The sequence below is a fragment of the Accipiter gentilis genome, chromosome 21 (genome assembly GCF_929443795.1).
Source record: "Accipiter gentilis chromosome 21, bAccGen1.1, whole genome shotgun sequence".
In the NCBI taxonomy this organism is placed as follows: Eukaryota; Metazoa; Chordata; class Aves; order Accipitriformes; family Accipitridae; genus Astur; species Astur gentilis.
In genome coordinates, this window is record NC_064900.1 from 13,177,602 (window position 1) to 13,197,369 (window position 19,768).

A 19,768-nucleotide genomic window follows, 5' to 3' on the forward strand; every position below is an offset into this window, starting at 1 on the left:
GAATATACATCGCAATGCGTGTAATCCCCAGGAAGAGCTCACTTTTATTGGAGAAAATGAAAGCCAGAGGTGCATTGAACAAAAAAAAATAGTCCTCTTTAGGTACTGTTCCTTCTTCTATTGCAGTGTGTATTTCTAAAAGATATCATGAGACTGTTTCATAGCATGGCTTGCTAATTTATTCAGATGGAAGTAGTGGAACGTGAAAAATGTGTGGACAGAAGTGGGTGATGTAAGTAATTATTTGATAACTTTTGTGCTGAATTGTTCAGGTATTGTTACTTATGAGTTAAAATGTTATTAAAGAAATGTCTAAATAATGTTCTTGAGGGTTGGGACTTTTTTTTTTATTTACCTTGTATCCAGATCTAATGAAACTAGACCTTCTATTTGGAGAAGTGCAGTCTTAGAGCATCTGTGCTTTCAAACTTGCTAACTCCATCATTTATAAATAGCATTTGCCACCAGTCTCTTTAAAATCAGTGCATAGCCGTCCAGTGGTGCTGACACCTGGTCGCTCCCCAACTTCTTGTCTCTGTGGAATGTGTATGTGTGTTTGTTTTGTAGGAACATCCCATTACTCTCTATGTTGCATAGAGCAGATACGCAAGGAGACCCTTGCATTCCTGCATTCTGTCCCCCGAACAAAAAAAACCCCCGACACTTGGCAGGCTGAAGCCGTGGTGTCTGGAGCTTCCCTCACCCTTAGAGAAGGCTGTGCCATCAAGCCTTTGCTGAACAAAGGCACTCGGAGACCTGTGGCTCCTTTTCTTTCTGTCCCATCACTTGTGTATACCCTTAAGGTGCTTTGTTTCCTCTGTGGCAGTCTTATTTTGGTTTCCTACCTTTAGGATGACAACTCCTAGAAGTTTTCATGCGTCTCTGTCTGCCTGTGTCTTCTACCCAACAAGTAAACGTCTGCCAGAGAGCACTGCCACTTCTAAGTCCTTGGGAAACGTTGACTCTAGTCTTGATAAGGGTGAGGAGTTGCTAACTAAGAGTCCAGCCACCGTCCTTTTTCCAAACCAACTGCATTTTGATTCTCGGTTTTGGCAGGTATTTGCTCATTGGTTTGTTTGTAGGATCATGAATATCCACTTTTTGATTCTTCTGTGGCTTTGGGCAAGCTGTTACTTCATCTTTATCAGTTTTACAGAGATCAGTGGTAACAGTACTTCTGCATGTCTGCCGTATGGGATTCAGTTGTTATTAAGTGTTGATATTAAGTGTTATGCAGGTGTTTAGCAGTAGTTAAGGATTAAGGCTTGGGTTTTTTTTTTTTTGAGTGTACACGTGGATCTTTCTCTGTATCTCTGAACAAGTTGTTCCATTCTCATGGGGAAGAAGTGGGAAGAGGGTTCACGTTTCTTTCTAGTGGCTGTTCCTGCTGACTTTTCCCAACAAGAAACCTCTATAAACAGGGTGTCCAAGAGCGAACTCTCCAGCAGTTTCTAGCTCATCAGGGTTTTTTGTCTTTACTTGCATTTTTCTTTTCTTTTTTGCAAAGCCTTTTTTTTTTCTTCTCTCCCAGCTGCCCTGCCCTCCTCTGCTTTACTCTTCTACTCTGTTCATCGTCTTGCAGCTGTGCAGATCTGAGGCTCTGCTCCCTGCAGCTGTGCCTCTCTTGCCTTGGATGCCTAAAGCAGTTGGTAGGGAATGATACAGAGTATCTTGGGGGCTGTAAGAAAACCAGATGTGCTACATTACCACACCAAAAAGGGTCCCCAGATCTCTCAAAGCAATTTTATTAGCTTCTGCAAGTTTTTGTCAGGTAAATCTAGCACAACTCGTTTGTGTGTGTCTGTGCATGCTGATCCTATCCATGGATGTCAAAGCCAAAGTAAATCATGGAATTGTACTGATGTTCTTACAAGTTAATGAAATTCTTAGTTAAAAAATCACATGGCAGTAAATTGATGTAGATCATGTACTATGAATGTTTTTGTAAGAGAACTGAGACTCTAAACTATAGCCTTCAAAATACTGTGAAATTTTCAGCTTACATATTGAAAATCTGAATGTAAAGTATAGAAATAGCAACACTTATCCTATCTGAATTGGCATTTTGCTGTAAAATGACAACTTGAAATCATGTGAAAGAGATGCCTTCTTTTTACAGCCCTTTATTTATAGTCAATTAATTAAACCTGGTAAATATGGCTGCATCTGTCTCTGAGCTAACTAAAATATGAACTTAAACTTTAGTGGAAAAACATTATAATAAAGATGTCACATCATATTGAAAGATTGCTAATAGCATAGCGGTGATTTACAAGGTAAAGCTAATAGAGCTACACTTGAGGCTGTGATTCACAAATGAGAATATTGGTGTTGTGCCAATTCTTCTCCAGCATGCAGCAGTGTTCTCATTCTGAAGCCATAAATGTCAGTGTACTGAGGCCGGAGACTTACAGAATTTTTAAAAATAGTTTAGCCAAAGTGTTTAATAAACCTCTTACTAGGTTAATAATTTTATCGATACATGATATTGATCGATTTCTGGCAAAATGGCCCAAATTAATTGGTTGTTGTTTTCAGCGTTCAATGGTTCTTCTTTATTCTTTTATGTCTGCCTCAACTTGGGCATATATAATAACAGCTTTCCAGAAATTCCTGAATATTCATGTTAAGATTTATAGCTAATTTGTATTCAGAGATTTGTGTCCCACATAAAACCACTCTAATGGCAGTGTTTTAGACCATGGTTAATAATATCACCCTGTAAGAATGTGATCTCTCCTTGAACCATCCCACACAACCACAGTCTTGGCGTCAGTAACACTGATCTGGTCAAGCTCATTAAAATCCCTTAAGTACAAAACATTGGCCCCTCTAGATAGCAAGGCAATGGAATTAAAAAATATAATAGCAGGCTTTGCTGATGCTTGAGTATGATTGGCAGCAGCCACACGGCCTGTATCCTGTACTACCATCTCCAGCACCTGCCTAGGCAACCTTTTTGTAATGCCAATCAGTCAAATACCAGTTCCATTTCTATAGGTTTCATTAAAGGGGAAAGAAAGAAGAGCTACTTAGTCTGTGCAGAGTATATTATTGATATGCTGATTAAGCATAATGCAAGTGATCATTAACTGCAATTCACATAAATTACAGCAGCACAGATGTGGGGGTTGGGAGGATAAAAAAGCAAGTCACTTTAATAATATACAATAGAAATGTGATAGATAATTCATACAGGACAAAAAGAACACAGGCTAAATCTCGCTCTGCATATTCATGCAAGTAGTTGTATTGGTTTCAGCATCATTTTTTTAGTAAGAAAGATGTATCTAATTTGACTCTAGCTTCACATTCTTTGGGAAGTTTGGAAAAAAAATAAAATTTGTGACATAATAGCACTACATCGTTCTGCAGTCACCCAACTTGTGACTTGATCTTTACATGTTTATTACTCATATTTATGGACTTGAAAGTTGTGGGCACTTCTTAATGTAGTTGCTAGAAAAGTAAAAGAGAAATTATGCTTATCTTGTGTCGTGGTTTAACCCCAGCCAGCAACTAAGTACCACGCAGCTGCTCACTCACTTCCTCCATCCAGTGGGATGGGGGAGGAAATTGGGAAAAAAAGTAAAACTCCTGGGTTGAGATAAGAACGGTTTAATAGAACAGAAGAGAAGAAACTAATAATGATAATGATAACACTAATAAAATGACAACAGTAGTAATAAAAGGATTGGAATGTACAAATGATGTGCAGGGCAATAGCTCACCATCCGCCGACCGACACCCAGCCAGTCCCTGAGCAGCGATTACCTGCCCCCCTCCCCCCCCCCCCCCCCCCCACTTCCCAGTTCCTAAACTAGATGGGACGTCCCATGGTATGGAATACACCGTTGGCCAGTTTGGGTCAGGTGCCTTGGTTGTGTCCTGTGCCAACTTCTTGTGCCCTGGCTGGGCATGAGAAGCTGAAAAATCCTTGACTATAGTCTAAACAATACCGAGCAACAACTGAAAACATCAGTGTGTTATCAACATTCTTCGCATGCTGAACTCAAAACATAGCACTGTACCAGCTACTAGGAAGACAGTTAGCTCTATCCCAGCTGAAACCAGGACATCTTGTTTTGCTTGTAGCTAGAGAAAAGAATGCTCTGGCATTTATTACTGCCATGTAATAGATAATTGTAAAAAAACCCCACAACAAAACAGGCCAAAAAACCCAAACAAAAACTCCAACTGCAACATGTTCTGTATGTGACCAAAGTTAGCAAACTACGGGTAAAATTTTAAAAGACTGGTTGGGAAATAAAGATATTGTCTTTGATTGTGACAGTTTTCTAGGTCCCTGAGTTTCTTCAGAAACAACTGACTTCTTTGAGAGCTGGCCGTGCTCAGTACCTTTAAACTTTTGGGCATGTACTTGAACTGCCAACTGTACGCTGAAGTGCTTTGAAAATCTGGTGTGGATAACTTCTCTTTTTCTTGGTGGTCACTCCCATGATCATTTGATCTAAGCAAGCTGATCATGTCAGTAATGGAAACTGGTTTGGAAGTATTAAGAGGAGAGAAGGATAACATTCCCTGCTTCTGTAATAGTTTGTCTTGTGCTAGGAGGGCTAGAGTATGTGTGACTGAGGTTAGTGAGAGTTTCCGTCAGCCAAAATCGGGTTAGAATCCAAAAATCCAAGTGAAGATGAGTAAAAAGCCTCCTTTCTTATATTTCAAAAGCCTGAAAGTAGTTTGTCACATTAAACTGTGTTACTGCCTACCCGTGACAGTGACAGTCTCCCTGGCTGCATTTGTTCTGGTTTCAATAGTCAGCTAATGTGTGGCACTGTAAAAACTTTTTGGCCTTGTTTTGTGGGATATCGTGGAAACAGCGACTGCAGAAGAGTCTGACTAAATAAGCACTTGGATATCCCTTGTGACTAGATGAAGGTAGAGGAGAACTTGTGCAGAGTTACATTTTGCCTATGATTAAGGTGCACTCAAATAAACTGTATCCAAGAATCAGTTAGTTATTCAGGCCACTGTGAATGGAAAGTTTCTCTGTTTATATGGAAGATGTTTTCAAGATTAATAAGTATTTCCATGAGCACTGGAAATGATGAGGTTTGTTTTCCTGCAGCTTTGTGTCTTGTGGTTAATTGCGTCCTGTGATTGAAGGTTTCTTTTGCAGTAGGTCCTTAATGCCAGTGGGTTTCCTGGTGTCAGAAATGCTTCAGTCTGCCCCTCAGCTGGGCATGCAAAGTTTCTCTTTCCTACATGTCTCTTATTTTCACACCACTGCAGAATCTTAGGGCAGCTGAGCCATCAGAAAAACTTGAAACTGGCCAACAAATACAAAAATTTATGAAACAACCTAATTTTAGTTTTCTTTTGATACTGATTGACATCTTGGTCTGTATTAATTTTTTGTCTGAGACACCAAACTTACCGTGTCAACTTCTAAGCGATACTGTGTTTGAAGTGGGGAGTATTACCAAAATCACTTGGTGGTTGTGAAAATCAGTTTCAAAGTAAACCAAATGATATCAAACAATTGGTATGAGATAAAAGATTGAAACTGAAAGGTATCTTTGTAAAATAAAAAATTACTTTTTTTCAAAATGAAAACAGGCATGTTATGCTATTATACACTTTCTTTTTCCTATTCATTAACAGTGGCATTTCTGTAGTACTTCTTAAAAAAATGCATTCTGCTAAAACCAAGTTTTATCTATGTTTTGCATGAGCTCTGGTGTCCTTACAACTTCATAGATTTCCTACTGTCACCCTGCCTTTCACGACTTGTGTATCAGGTCTGAAATGCAAGCAGACTATTTTGGCGATTGAAAGTCAAACGAACCACTTGGGATTCTGTTCTTGTGAATCACAGACTTTGTTTTGTCTTACACTGAATGACTGATTGAGAAAGTAGGGGTTTTTTGGTTAATATACTCTTTTTTAATCACTAAGGTATTTGCTTTTGGGGTGCATTGAAAGTTTATCTGTTTCATTTTATTCTCTTTTTCAAAATAATGAAAGAGATCGTGTTAGAAAATTAAGAGCACTTTTACTATAGCTTTCATAAGTTCTTCCCTTCACCTCCAATTTTCTGTAATCAAGCATGTGCTATTTCTCGTTCTTAGATTTTGTTTTCTTCCTACTAGAATAAAACTATTTGATTTTTTTTTTTTTTTTATTACTGTAAAGTGGATGAGTTTGCTTCGGAGAGGGACATATAAAAATCTGCCTCTTTTGAATTGAAAACTGTTCGTTCACACACAGAGCCTTCAGAATGCAATCATGGTTTCTTCAGCCTGTCAGTGCTGCTTTTAAACAAAATCTAAACATGTCAAAAAATAAAGTTATTTGTGCTGTACTTTTTTCCCCTTTATGATAGGTATTAATTTTAGCAATATAAAGCTATGAGATATGCCAGATGATTATTTTAATTATAAGATATTGTTAAACTGATGACAGCATGGTTTAGTACTGCTTACTGAACATAATATGAAAGCTTTCCTGATGTCTTCAGAAGTGGCGTGCAAGTAGTCAAGGGTAGAATATACTTTTGGTGTACTTTAGCTGACTTTGACTTGTATTTCATCTGCACGCTATCTTCAGCTGCTTGCATTAAGGATGCATTTCAAATTGAAGTTTAAATAAAAAAAAAAATTAGGTGGAGTTGACTAAACAAATGGGGGAAAAATTGAGGTCATGTGTATTACTTCAGAATTGTATTTATGCCTGTCTCTCTTTATGAATTGTTACCAGAAAAAAACGCCTTTTTAAAATGCAGAGCACTGTGATACGCTTTAGATGTGTTGTTTTGGTAATTGTAGTCTTGTATTGCTTTCCTTTGAAAAATTCAGTATGATCATAACAGTACTGTGTTTTAGTTCATTTTAAAAACAGCTTTGAACATGACATAAAGTAAAAAGTGTGCTAATTTATTCTGTGATCATCATTAAGGGTGAGAGAAAGCCTTTTTTTCCCTTTCTTTTGAAACTAGCCTTTTTACCATGTTATTTCAAGTTATGAGATTTCTATTTAAAAAAAATAATAATTGCAACAACAAAAAAAGCGGAATGTACAATAAGTGCAATGTCCTTGTACCATTTTTTATAATGAAAAATAAGGGAACCCCCCTCGTATTTCATTAGCCTCATCAGTCATTTTACTTTACTGGTAATAGGTTGCTGAAGGTTGGGTATCAGTTTTCTGTGGTTTCAAATAAAAAAAAAAAGAAAGAAAGAGCAAGCAAGTTTGGCTTCTATTCCAAGAGTTAAATAAAGATCTTATTTAGAGCTGGAATTGCAGATACTTCAGCTACCAATTTTTCTTTTTAACTTTCAAAGCTTAGAAACAACATCATTCTCCTCATGGGCAGAACATTATTTCTGTCAGCATAAACTCAGGCCATTTGTGAGAAGTTCTCTCAAATGGCCTGGTTGCCATGAGATATTTTTCCCTTTGTAAAGAAATGCTTCCTTTATAATTTTATTTTCTTTTGTGCTGAATTTATTTGCATAAACCAGAATAGAATAAATACAGTAACTGTCATGAAATACAACGTTATTTATCACGGGGGCACACTACAGTCCATTTTAGGACTCTTTTTTTGCAACATCAAGACCACAAGGAAAGTAACTACAGTCTCCAGTTAAAAATGCCTATAAACTTTTTTGCTTGATAGCTTTGCTGTGGTTGTGGATTATTTTTTTTTTTTTAATGGTCTAAATAGTTTTGGTAGATAATTTACTCTGGGTATATACTTTTTCTCTTCTCCCCCCCCACCCCCAGGTTTCTGAAAATATTCAGTGTGAAATGATTGTCCGTGTAGAATAGTATTTTCTACAATTTGGAGTTGTTCTTTTAAAAGGTATTGGAAAGGAGGCGTTTAAGTGCACCGATGATGGCTTGCTGGCTGAAAGAGCGGGGCTGAGAACGCAGTAGTTCCTAGGCAGGAGACCCACGTGTTGCTTAATTTCCCCCCCCAGTCTCTCAGCGTTGTTTGCGAAAACAGCCCGAGGATTCCGTTAGTTAACTTTTCCTCACTTCGCACACCTTTACCTTCTCCGGAGTGCTTTCCCCAGCCTTCCTCTTAGCCTTTCGGAAACGTGAGAAGGAGAAGCGGCGAGAAGCAGCAGCCTGCGCTCCCGGAGGCGAGCGGTGACCGGCCCGGCCGCTTTCCCGTCCCTTCCCTTCCCTGCCGCGGGGGGCGGCGGGGCGGCGGCCAACGCCAGGCCTGGTCCCGCGGCTGGCGGGCAGGTGAGGGACGGGGGACAGCCGGGCGAAGAAGGCCCGTGCGGGAGCTCCTGCCTTCCTTCCTTCCTTCCTTCCTTCCCTCCCTCCCTCCCTCCCTGTCAGAGCCTGCGGGTCGCGCGCTGAGGCCGTTGGGGCGGCGGTCCCGCGCAGGGCTGACCGTTAGGCTGCCACCCGCCCTCAGCGGGACCCCGGCGGGGTTCAGGGCCTCCTGCCGGCCGCGGGGCCGCCGTGAAGGGGGCGCGGCAGGTTTCCCCGGCGCCGGTAGGTTCGGTCGGGCGTCGCCGCCTCCGTGCGGGAGGTGTATCTGAGGTGGAGTACCGCCGGGCCGGCTGAGCCCGCCTCACCGCTTCCCCACGCAGCCCGGCCGGGAGGCGGTGGTCGAGCCCCCCCCGGGCGGCGGTGGGGTTCCGCTGGGTTTGCTCCCTTGCCGGGAGGCCGCGGGCCGCCTCGGGGGAGGGTTAAAAACTTCTAGCGGGTGGCCGGGACGGTGTCTCCGGTAATACTCGGCGCTTCAGTTACGGCCCTCCTACTTTTAGCGGTGCCGCTGTTACTGAAAAGCGACGGCGAGGCGCGGGTTCAGCGAGCCCAGCGCGGCTGTCGCGCCTTGCTCCGCAGCGGCCCCGGCCTCCCCGCTCCTCCCTTCCCCGCCGGCCCGGCTCCGGCCCTGTGCCCGTGCCAGGGGCCGTGCCCGCGGCGCGTCCCGGCGCCGGGAGCGGCGCGAGCGGCTCGGCAGGTGGCGCTGCTCCTTCAGCGCGGCCCCCGCCGGGGCGGGGCGGGGCGGGCGGTGCCTGCCCGCGGAACTCGGCCCCGCGGGCAGCGGCGGGCCACGGGCTCACGGCCGGCACCTCTTGGCTCCCGCACGGTTAGGCTGGCCGCCGCCTTTCAGGCAGGTGCTGCGGTTCCCTTTAGGTACGCCGTCCGGCTCCCGAACACAGCAAGCGCCCGGTGTTTCAGTTCCTCGTGTGCGAGGTGTGGAGCGGAAGGCGTTATGGTGAAACACGTGTTCCGTGCCTGTGTTCTGCTTTTAATCAGCGGTGGAGCTCGATGAAGGATATGGTGGGGTTAAGGGCTCTTTGCACTGTGTGTAGATACTATCTCACACATAACGCGGTGGTGAAATCTGTGAGTTTTACTCCGTGATGTTTGGCCCTTGCATCTGCGTGTTAGTTTTCCCTGCCTAACCACTGTTCCTCGATGTCTCTCAGGCCAGAACTTTACTTCTAGCTGTTGGATTTTTAGAGGCCCCAAAGGGTAATTAAGACATGCGGAATGATTGCTAGTTGTCTGTTAGCTCACGTACGTATGGATGAGTGCTGTGCTGCTGTGTGGTTTGTGTGCTGTTGCATTAGACGAGTAGGGGCAGTCAACACCATCCTTCCTCAAGGGCCTGACAGTTGATTTTAGTTAAGACTCCAGGGAAAAAAAATTTAATCGCTCTGGCTATGTTCTTGTTTTTAAACAAAAATAAAAACGTAAACCCAGAGTGAACCTTTTAAATCTACAGGACAGTCACTGTTTACAGTAACTGAAGCTTAGTTTCTAAATTGGATGTCAGCATTCACATACAGTACTTTCTGTATGGAAAAGCTAGGGAGTGGTAGGAATTAGAGGGTTTGTATCCTTTATCAATTGTTTATCTTAGAACATTACAGGTAGATTTTGACCACCAGTCCTTCAATTAGTACCTGTTTGGACTTCATTGATATTGACAAAAAAATGGTGGTGAATTAACTTGTTTCAGGTTCTGATGTTGCCCCAAAATGATGACTGATGGGAGAGGTGAATAATGTTAGTGTTGGTTATGGATCAGGCTGCAGAATGGCATAAATCAGAATCTACTTTTCACTTGGAATCTCTTTTAAAGTTTGATACTGAAATGTATCTCAGTTTTAGAGGTGTAGATTATCAGAGAAATAATAAAGTGTGGTTTGGAAATGTTGCCAGGAGGCCATCTAGTCCATCCAATCTCTTGCTCAGTGCAGGACTATTGCTAACATTGTATCAGGTCAACAGTTATGGTTTTGGATAGCGGAGTCTCGGAAGCTTCTGAGGGCAGAGATACCACAGCCCTTCCAGGAAGCCTGTTTCAGTGCTGCACACGCTTCTAGTGGACAGAATTCTGCCTGATACCTAATCTGAATCTCTCAAGACATAGTTTGTGGCTGTTTTCTCTTCTTACACTGTCTGCTGCTAGTGAGGAGAGTTTGATTGTGTTAAGTCCCTTTCAAGTTGTTGCCCTCTATAATTAGATCACTCCTTAGGTTTTTCTTTGTACAAGATTGAACAATCCCTGCTTCCTCACATCATGAGCTTAAAAGATAAGTGTTGGTATTGAGCAATCTTTCTCGGTATGATCCCATGCTTATTGCCAAACTAGCTTCCTGAACTGGGCGAGATGAACATGTGGAAAACCTCTACTAGGATGGCAGGAAAAAAATCCAAGAATGTGATGAAGTAAGACTGTAGGTGCCTTATCTATGTAACTGATCAAGTGTTTGAGTCTAGAAACAGTTCACAAGCAACATTATATTTTCTGATGGTTCTTTTACCACCAAGGGATTTGACAAGTAGAAGCTAAATGGGATCTGGAGGAGTTGAGATTTCTTGGAAAGAGAAGGTAACAGTACAGTATGGCTTACTTCTCCAAAGCTCTTAAAAATGAGAAGTCTGGTCCTATACTAGCTTGTTATCTGGAAGCGTTTATAATGGGAGACATGTTTGTCCACAATCTGAATGTTTTCAAGGCCTTTTCCAATCTTAAGAGCTTTTTCCGTGATAGCGAAAAATTTTAAGCTTGTATTTTCTGCCCGAAGGGGAGATTTTATTTGCTTAAGATTCGGTAGCAGGAGTGCTTTTTGCATTTGAGCGTTTTCTTTTTTTTTTTTTTTTTTTTTTTTTGGGAAAAAAAAAAAAGGCAAACATGTTTCTTGGGGGTGAGTAGGGCACAAAAAAAGAGGGCTAAGGAAGTAAGGGGAGCTGAACTGAAGATGAGAGCTCTGGGTAGAATGGAATGACATTAAAGAGTCAAAGCCTGTATGGAGAGAGCTGTCAGGTATGAGGGTGAGTGAAGAATCAAGATTGAAATCTGCAGAAAGCAACCTAGATTTAAACTGCTTGTGGATCTATTCCTGCTGCCTTCCATCTGGAAGACTTGGAGCTTCTTTCCCATGTGACAGTAGGGAATAAAGATGTCACAACAACCTTCATGTTCCAGAGGAAAGGCGGGAGGACCCTTTGGCTTTTGCAGGAGGGAGAGAGCTTGGGTTAACTCCTACCTTCCCTGTGACTGACTCCTTCCTTCATATTGCAGAGGTTGATTCAATGACATTTGTGCTTGTCATCTGTTCAAAACTCTGCCTTCATGAACCTCTGTGTAAATATTTACTAGAAGTTCAAACAAACACGATTCTCTCTTTTCCACTTTTCACTTAATGCTAATGCAAAATTAAAATCTAACCAGAACTTCAGAAGTTAATTTTCATTTGGCTGTGTAGTTTGATACATAATGTGCAATGCATTCCATCAAACTTACGGGATGTGTAACCTGGCAAAGCAAACATTGCTACTGGAACTTGAGCGTTTATGTTCCCTGATATCCTTGTGTTACCTGTTTAACTTCCACTAATATTTTTGTGACACTTTATTAATAAACATAACATATCTATGGCAGTAATTTAATTTTACTCTGAAACCTGGTAATAAATGTTTGAACTGCAGAGCATTTATGTAGAAGTGCTTTAGCCTGAAGAAATGTTTAGAGGAGAAGCTGAGCTGCGCTTCTCCTGATGGCACTGTAATTCAGCAGCATATATTCAGAAGTAAATGGTTTTCAGATTAGAACACCCTCTTACATTGATAACATCCAGAGGGTTGAACGTTAATAAGTTTGGTAGAAAAGTACTATGTGGATGAAGGACAGGCAGGGATGGTGAAGTAGCACACAAAATAAATGTGCAGCCCAGGTGGAAACTTTCCCTCTGCTACGTGACTGATTTGCTAGGACTATAGGACTCCTGAATTATTATTCTCTTCTAGACTGGGAACTAACTGTAGGTATCTCCAAAGTACATGTGACTGATCAGAGGTATTGGCTTTAAAGCACAGAGGATGGGATTGGATGGGCAGACAACAGTTACCAAATCTTGGAGCAAGCTACTTAATGTAAGTGTTTAATTTGCATAGTGTTTTAAGAGAAGGGTAGGCATTGTCTGTCTTGTGCTATAGCGGACGGTGGATTACAGACTGCCCCACTTCTGAGCTACTGAAGAGTTTGTGATTTTATTTTAAGGTATTGGTAAATAAGGTGTAAGCAGAAACTGAGAGAATGGAGAACATTTTGGAAATAGAAAGTAAGTGTTGAATGTTGGTGTTCTTAAGATTTTAGGAAAACTAATAGATACGTGGCATACTGCATCTTGAAAATTCAGTTGTTGCATGTGACTGCACCAGTGCAATGTCTTGATTTAGAAGGTGGAGGGCAGCATTGAACTCATAGAGCTAATTTCCTTGGTTAAACCACTATTAATAGAGACATGAAGTGAAAGGTCTGCAATTTGTGTTATATAGGTTGAAATGTAGTGACTTTGAGGACTGAGCAAAGAAAATACAGTTTTACTTGACTGGGAGTTGTGTTTTAATCTGAAGAATGGCAGGAGTCCATGTAGAAGGTGTAAAAGAGTAATGTAATCTGTTATTAAGTATATAATCTGTATTAAGTATGTAATCTGTTTGTGTTTATGTCATTTTAAAAACAAAGTCAACAGTGGAGCAAGGAGGTATCTGAACTGAAGGTATGCCCTTGGACAGTTGCAGTGACTGATATACAAAAGTTTGCAGGATTATGTCTGCCATCCTATTTTATGTTAAATATAAAATGTATATTTAATTGTTTCTGAAGTGTTTGGAAGTGAACTTTTTAAAACCATATGCATTTTAACTGGTGCATGTTAGAGGTATTTACAAACACTGGTCAAATATGATGTAGGTTTGTTTAACCTAGTTTACTAGTTGAGTTAAAGGCAGTGCTATGACCAAACGTAAACAAGATTTGGCACGGCCACTTGCAATGTGTAGAAATCAAGTTCATTTAGTAACTAGGGCACTGTTGTTTTTGGTTTTTTTTTTCTTTTTCCTCTTTGGTTATGCCTTGTTTAGAAAAACTGATTTAAATATACAGATTCAGATCTTCCTTTTGCATTTTTCTGTAAGTCATAGATACTGAATTAAAACCTTCCAAGTTCTTTTCCTTTTATTTGCCTGTTCAAATTCAGCAAAAGGTACTCATCCAGGAAAGACCTAGGAAATGAACAAGAAACAGTCTGTTTATAATTTCTGTTCCTTTTAAAAAAAAAAAAAAAAAATAATCAAACAAAAAATAAAGGGGGGGGGGGGGGGGGAAGAGGAAAACAAAACTCCAAGTGATAGCATTCCATTCAGCTTACCTTTTTACTGCTAAATTTCCCTCCTTCACCATTACAGGAGGAACAGACCAATCTTCCTGACTCTGTTTCTTGCTAGTGAATGCTTTGGTCCAGTTGTTTCCTCCTGCATTACCTACAGTGAGATTCTACCAACTGCACGGGAGAAGTTTGCTGGATATAGTTGAGATCCAGGCCCAGAGGTTTCTGAAGCCCCTGTAGGATGGGAATAACATGGAGGTCTTCTCCAGTGCTCTGCTGTGGATTGTGCAGAAGTAACTGTCTGTGTGTTCTCAAAGTTGGGTATTCTGGAAGAATGTCATTTATATTGCCTTATGGCTCAGCTGTTCTTTAGGGATACAAACATTCTTAAGTTGATTTAGTGACAGCCTTCTGTCAAAGGTTGAAAGATCCTGTAAGGTGTGTGTGGTCAGCGTGAGGACATTCTTCAGCTGTGATGTTGGTACGCATCTCTGGAACATATATATGCTGTACACTGGAACATATAATACACTGTATTACTAAAAATGTTGATAATATATATTGAAAAAAAAAAAGACCATTGTAAACAGTTACAATATCAGAATTGAATCCTGCCATGTTTACCTTGATCTATTAAGTCAATAGGTTTTTGTAATCCTGATATAAATTCTGTTATTTTTCATCCATCCCTAATAACTTTTGAAGACTGTCTCTCTGATTTCAGCCACATTTGACTGGAGGGGGCCAGGCAGCATAGGTCTTAAATGTACTTAATTCCTACATTTCACATAATAAGGACTTAGTCTTAGACTTAGTATCCACATGGAGGACAGCCATTATAAAAGTCCAACTCAAGAAAATCATTTAGATAAAGCTCTGCATCCCTAAACCTAAAATCAGATAAGCACCAGATAAAAATCTGTATGAAGCAAGGCTTCCTTAGTTCTCACATGCATAGGAATTATTTGTTCTAGCAAGTTTCCTTTGACTTTGGAGGGCTTCTGAGGGATGGTACATGAGTTGCAATGGCAAGTGGTAGGTGTGACCCCATAGAGGATGTACATCTCTCTTCTACTGCATAGAAGCATAATACATAAATAGAATTTTAAAAGCCGTAGAAATACATGTATGTTTGAAAGTCAATGTTTACATTCCTAGCAATTAACATCCTTTAGAAAATCTCAAGCATATGATTCTGCATTTAAGAGGGAAGCACTTCGGCGTTGTTTGTACACGCTCACTATGTTTTCCACTGAAAAGTGATTCTGCATCCTATTAAAAACTTGTATTGAGTATTAATAGTATTTGAAAATTATGCAGGAACAACTTCTGCAATATCTGCTGTTAATGAGATAGAAGAAAGTGTTATAGGAGTAATATATTGGAGGTGTGAGTGGGAAGTGACCAACTGCTTCGTAATATATATATGACAGAAAACTTTTTATCTTAGATATGTCAAATGACAAGATGATGTTAGGAGGTCTCTGCTTCCTAGCAAAGGAGCATCAGAACCAATACCTTAGCTGACATAGTTACTTCCTATCTGAATGCTTTTAACAATGTGAGGTAGTTGAAAAGGTTTATGTAGAAAAATAGTAGAGGAATAATGAAAAGAATGTCTAGAAGAGTTACGCTGATAAATTTCTTAAACTTAATTCTTAGCAGGGGGCAGAATCACTTTTATCTTAGCAAGTCTATCACTCTGGACAAAATGAAGGCTGGACAGAGCTGTAGGGACCAAAGTGTATTAAAGTTGTTGTTAACCTACCTGTGAACCCATTTAAGACATAGGAATTGTGTTGGATTTACATTGTAATTAAGAGTGAAATATGGCTTCATGCAAGTAATGCTCCTGCACTGAACATAACAAAGAGACTAGTTAATATAGTGGTTGGTTTTTTTCACCTCTGTCATCCTAAATATGAGTAGTGTTTTGTAAATGTGATGAACTGAAATAAATATAAACTGTTATATTTTGGCACCATCTTTTGTGCTGGACATTCTGTGGGAAAAAGTCATGGCTGGAAAGGACAGACATGAAATAAGTGTCTGAAGAGAAATCATTGGTTCAAAATGGCTATAAATGCCTTTGCTGTGAAGAGAGAATGAATACAGAAATGCAATAAGCAATCACTGATGGGTGGTGTGAGCAATACATATATATAGTATATTGGGCAAGTGGAAAGGTTATGGAATGGTTAATGGCAATATTAAAATGATAATAAAGTAAGAGTGCCAAAAGATCAAAACGAATAATAAAGACATATTGTATTATCTGAGAGAGAATGGGCCAATTAGGAAAAAAAAAAAAGTGAGGTATCTTAGAAATAACCCAGGATAATTTGATTAACATGGGATTTGCATAAAACCAAAATTAGATTAAAGAATTGTTTCAATGTCCACAAATCTTTAAAAATGTGTAAACCAAGAGTAATGCAAGGAAGATCATACTGGGCTAACTGACTGTGGGAATGGTTTAGCATTAACTTGTTTCGGTGACATTTGGCATTTTGTACACCGAAAGGAGCAGGGATATGGGGGAAAACAGTAGATGATGATGTAATAGACGCCTACAGCAAATGTTGCGCAGAAGGAGATGGAACTAAGGAGAAGAGCAGCTAAAGAGAGGACGTTCAGAAAGAGGGAGAAAAAAGAAAAATGAAGGATGCAATCTAACTTGAATATATATAGCTATGTATGAGCAGGCTGTGAACTGAGAGAGAGCACCATATGGCTTACAAATTAAATATTTTTTCCTGCTGTTTGTTAAACTAGTAGAAGAGAGTCCATGCTTGCTTCATGCCTTGTGGCCTCTATGGCAGCATAGTCCTTTCTCTCCGAAGGGCTGTCCATGCTCTTGGGGATCCCGAAAGGTGAAGGTGAACAATTGGCAGCTCTCAGAGCAGTGACTCCTTCCGTAGCAGCCCTCTAATTCTGTCAGAAGCTGTCAGCAGTTTCATATTGTATCATTGGGGTGTTATTCTCTGGTTAGCTGCTGAATCCTTTTACTGATCCTGTAAAGTAGCTGTGGGATGAGAATGGTGTGGTGGAGGGTAGGGGTGGGAGACCAGAAGGTAGGCAGGCAGCAGTTGCTGGATCCTGTAGAGTAATGGCTATCCCAAATCGTAACTACCCTTGTGTTGTCCAGATAAAATTTTGCTTAGTTGATAATGTAAAAATTTACTATCAGCTCTGATTTTTAACATTAAGACACAGTGCTTTTAAAAGTTTACCAGTGGATTTAAACCAGTTGGCATTGCTCTGTATCTTCAAGTCTGTTAACAGTTTCTTTGTTGCTCAATGAAGAGAGTAATTAAAAAACCAACTATGAGACCTTTATGCTATTCCAAAACACTGGTTTGCTGCTGGAAATTATCTTTTAAAAAAAAAAAAAAAAAAAAAAAAAAAAAAGAAGGATTCTTTTTCCAAGGTTCAGTGAATACCTTAATGGGTAGAATGAATACATAATCCTGGTCAAAAGTATTACAATATAAAGCAAAATTCTAATAGTTCTTTGCCTACACTTTTATGAACATAGTAGAAGCTCCCTGTTATCTTTTTTTCTGTGAAGGTCACACAAATGCAGATGGCTTTATAGCCATGTAGACACTGACTCTTGCCTGATAAAGTAGTTGAAAGACAGATGACTGTGCAAAGTTACATACATTAAATACTGTATGCAGCCTTTTCTGTTTATAAACACACATGCCTCTATTTCATAGCCTTACAGTACATGTTATCAGTGACCTGAGTAAGTCTTGGCAGTTTTGGTTTATAATGAGTTTGTTTAATGAATTAATTTTCAGGTGGTTTCAGCTATAGTTTCATAGATAGATTGTTTCTGGAACACTGAAGAGAAAATCCTAAAAGAAAGTAGTTAATTAAGTGTCATGTATACATTGTGAAAGTTAAATTTTTGCCCAGATTGACAGAGACAAAAAGATGATATGGTCACAGTTGTAAAAGGACTGGATGTCAGAACATGACACAGAAGTTGTATGTGCAGTATAACAAGTGTTACATCTATCTGTCCAGCCAGGTATTGATTGAATCCAATTGATGATGGAAAATTGCTATTTTGGGGTTCTGTAAGCAGTTTTAAAATTTGTTTCTTGTTTTGTGTATGCCAAGGCTTTTCTGTGGATGCAGGGAATAAATATGGAACATTTTATTAATGTGAAAGATACCATGTTTCCCTTTTCCACATGGGTAGCATCTTTTGTCTGTCAAGAGTAACAGCATCTCCCTGTAGGAGTGTTCCTAAACTCTAGTGGTATGAAGATGAATTCAGACCTCAGCCGCAGGTCACAGAACTTAGTAAATGTCGCTCTAGTTGTCACACTTACTTACGTCTTTAAATGACAACTTGGGTTCTTCAGGATGGGAGTGTTTTTTCATCCCTTCATTTATCTTTCTACATGTTTCACTTTATTAAGGTTTCAAACTTCTATGGACATGATATTTTTGAGTCAGCTTGCATATTTTGTCATGCAAAGGTTTCCAGCAGCAAATTTTCAGAAAAATTCTTGCTCCATCAATGCGGCTTATAGGAGAGGATGCTGGGAGCAAAGGCAAAGGACTCCATGTTTATATAGGAAGCAATAAACAAGAAGGGGGAGGGTGAGAACTGAGTATGCAGGGAGAGTGTGTGTGCAGTTTGGTGATGTGAGAGCTGCCTTTCTTAGGGAACTTGCAAAAGCGGTGCTAATGTTTGGGTGCTGTAGGAGTTCCTGCTGCAGATTTTTACTTTATCGGGTATCTGCAGTACATACATACACACACACACACACACACGAGAGAATGATGTACTCCTTCATTAAAAGTATTATTTTAGGGTTTTAACCTGAATTAAATTGACTGCATCATGGAGGCATAAGTATTCTCTTTCCTTCCCCTCTTTGCTTCTTGTAACTAGTCCCCAAGAATAGAAATGGAGGTGAAGTTTCTGTTCTTGAATTTCTGGAATAATCAGTACCTTGATCTGCAAGGGGCTCCTCTGTCAATTTTTTTGTGAATACAGTTTACCAATTTAGAACTTTGGATTCAAGCATTTGAGACCAATTTCATAGAAGAGGAGTTTGTTCATATGTATTATTACTTAGTTCCTTCTCTGTTTGGTTCTGATGTGCTAAGCTGGTGAAGGATCTCTCTCAGCTGTGGAATAAAGTCTTGCTTTATTGTGAGGGTGGGAGCACGAGCAGGTATCACAGTTACCATTCAACAGGAGTCTCAGGTGCCAGCACATTCAGAATTTGTGAATTTCTTTTGCGAACAGTTTTTTTGCCTCTCAGTTGGCAAAAATGGACCTGACAGTGGTCCATGTCAGAAGATACAGTCCTTGTGCTGTTTGTAAATACCCTCATTCTAGTAGTGTGTGAAATAAAAAGCTATTCTCCAAGTTGCTAATTCCCAGTGGCAGCCAGTACAAAAAGTCCTGACATCTGCTAGCAGTTTGCAAAGGGCAGCTCTAAATACAGCATTTTAATTTCCAGTTCTGGAAATACAGGTGGGCTTTAGGAAGACCGTCCTACTTGTTTCAGTAATTTGATGAAATCAATAACAGGGAAGTGGAGTATTTGAATAATTTTCATGACAGAATGTTGGTGTTAGGAAGTATTTTCTGCTGATCAACTGATCTTTTGGTGCTTGGTGCCATACGCCAACATGTTAGCTCTACTTTCCTCTTAGGAGTTTCCTATTGGAAAATGAGCTGTTACTAGTAATTTAAAAACAACAGTAACATTCCACCTCCCAACTTTGGGAGCGTAGTTATAGTTTATGGCATTCAATTAAAAATTATGTATTGAATTATCTGGATTATATGGCACTAAACAACAAAAGTATCTCATGGATCAAGGGTTTTTGTCATTGCAGTCTGCCATACAAATCTTTTCATCATGCAAACATGTACATGTTTGTTTGTTTTTTGCATATACGAACTAATTTTAATCTAAAAGAACATGGAGTATGCATACTTTTTCATAAACTAATATTTATTACACTAGAAGCTCTAATGCTAAGCAGAGTGCTAGTATATCAGACTAGCCAAATGCGGTGAATGTGAACTGAGGGAAATACTGTCAAATCTTGGAAATCAGATTTTGATTTTACTGGAAATTAAACAAAAAACAATCACAAACCAAAAAAGTCTTACC

General features: G+C 40.0%; 1 protein-coding gene across 2 annotated transcripts in view; it reads left to right on the forward strand.

Annotated features, from left to right (window-relative positions):
* The window catches only part of EPHA3 (EPH receptor A3), a 236,785-nt gene that overhangs the window by 18,708 nt on the left and 198,309 nt on the right, over positions 1-19,768 (forward strand). The gene's annotated exons all lie outside the window — the stretch shown is intronic.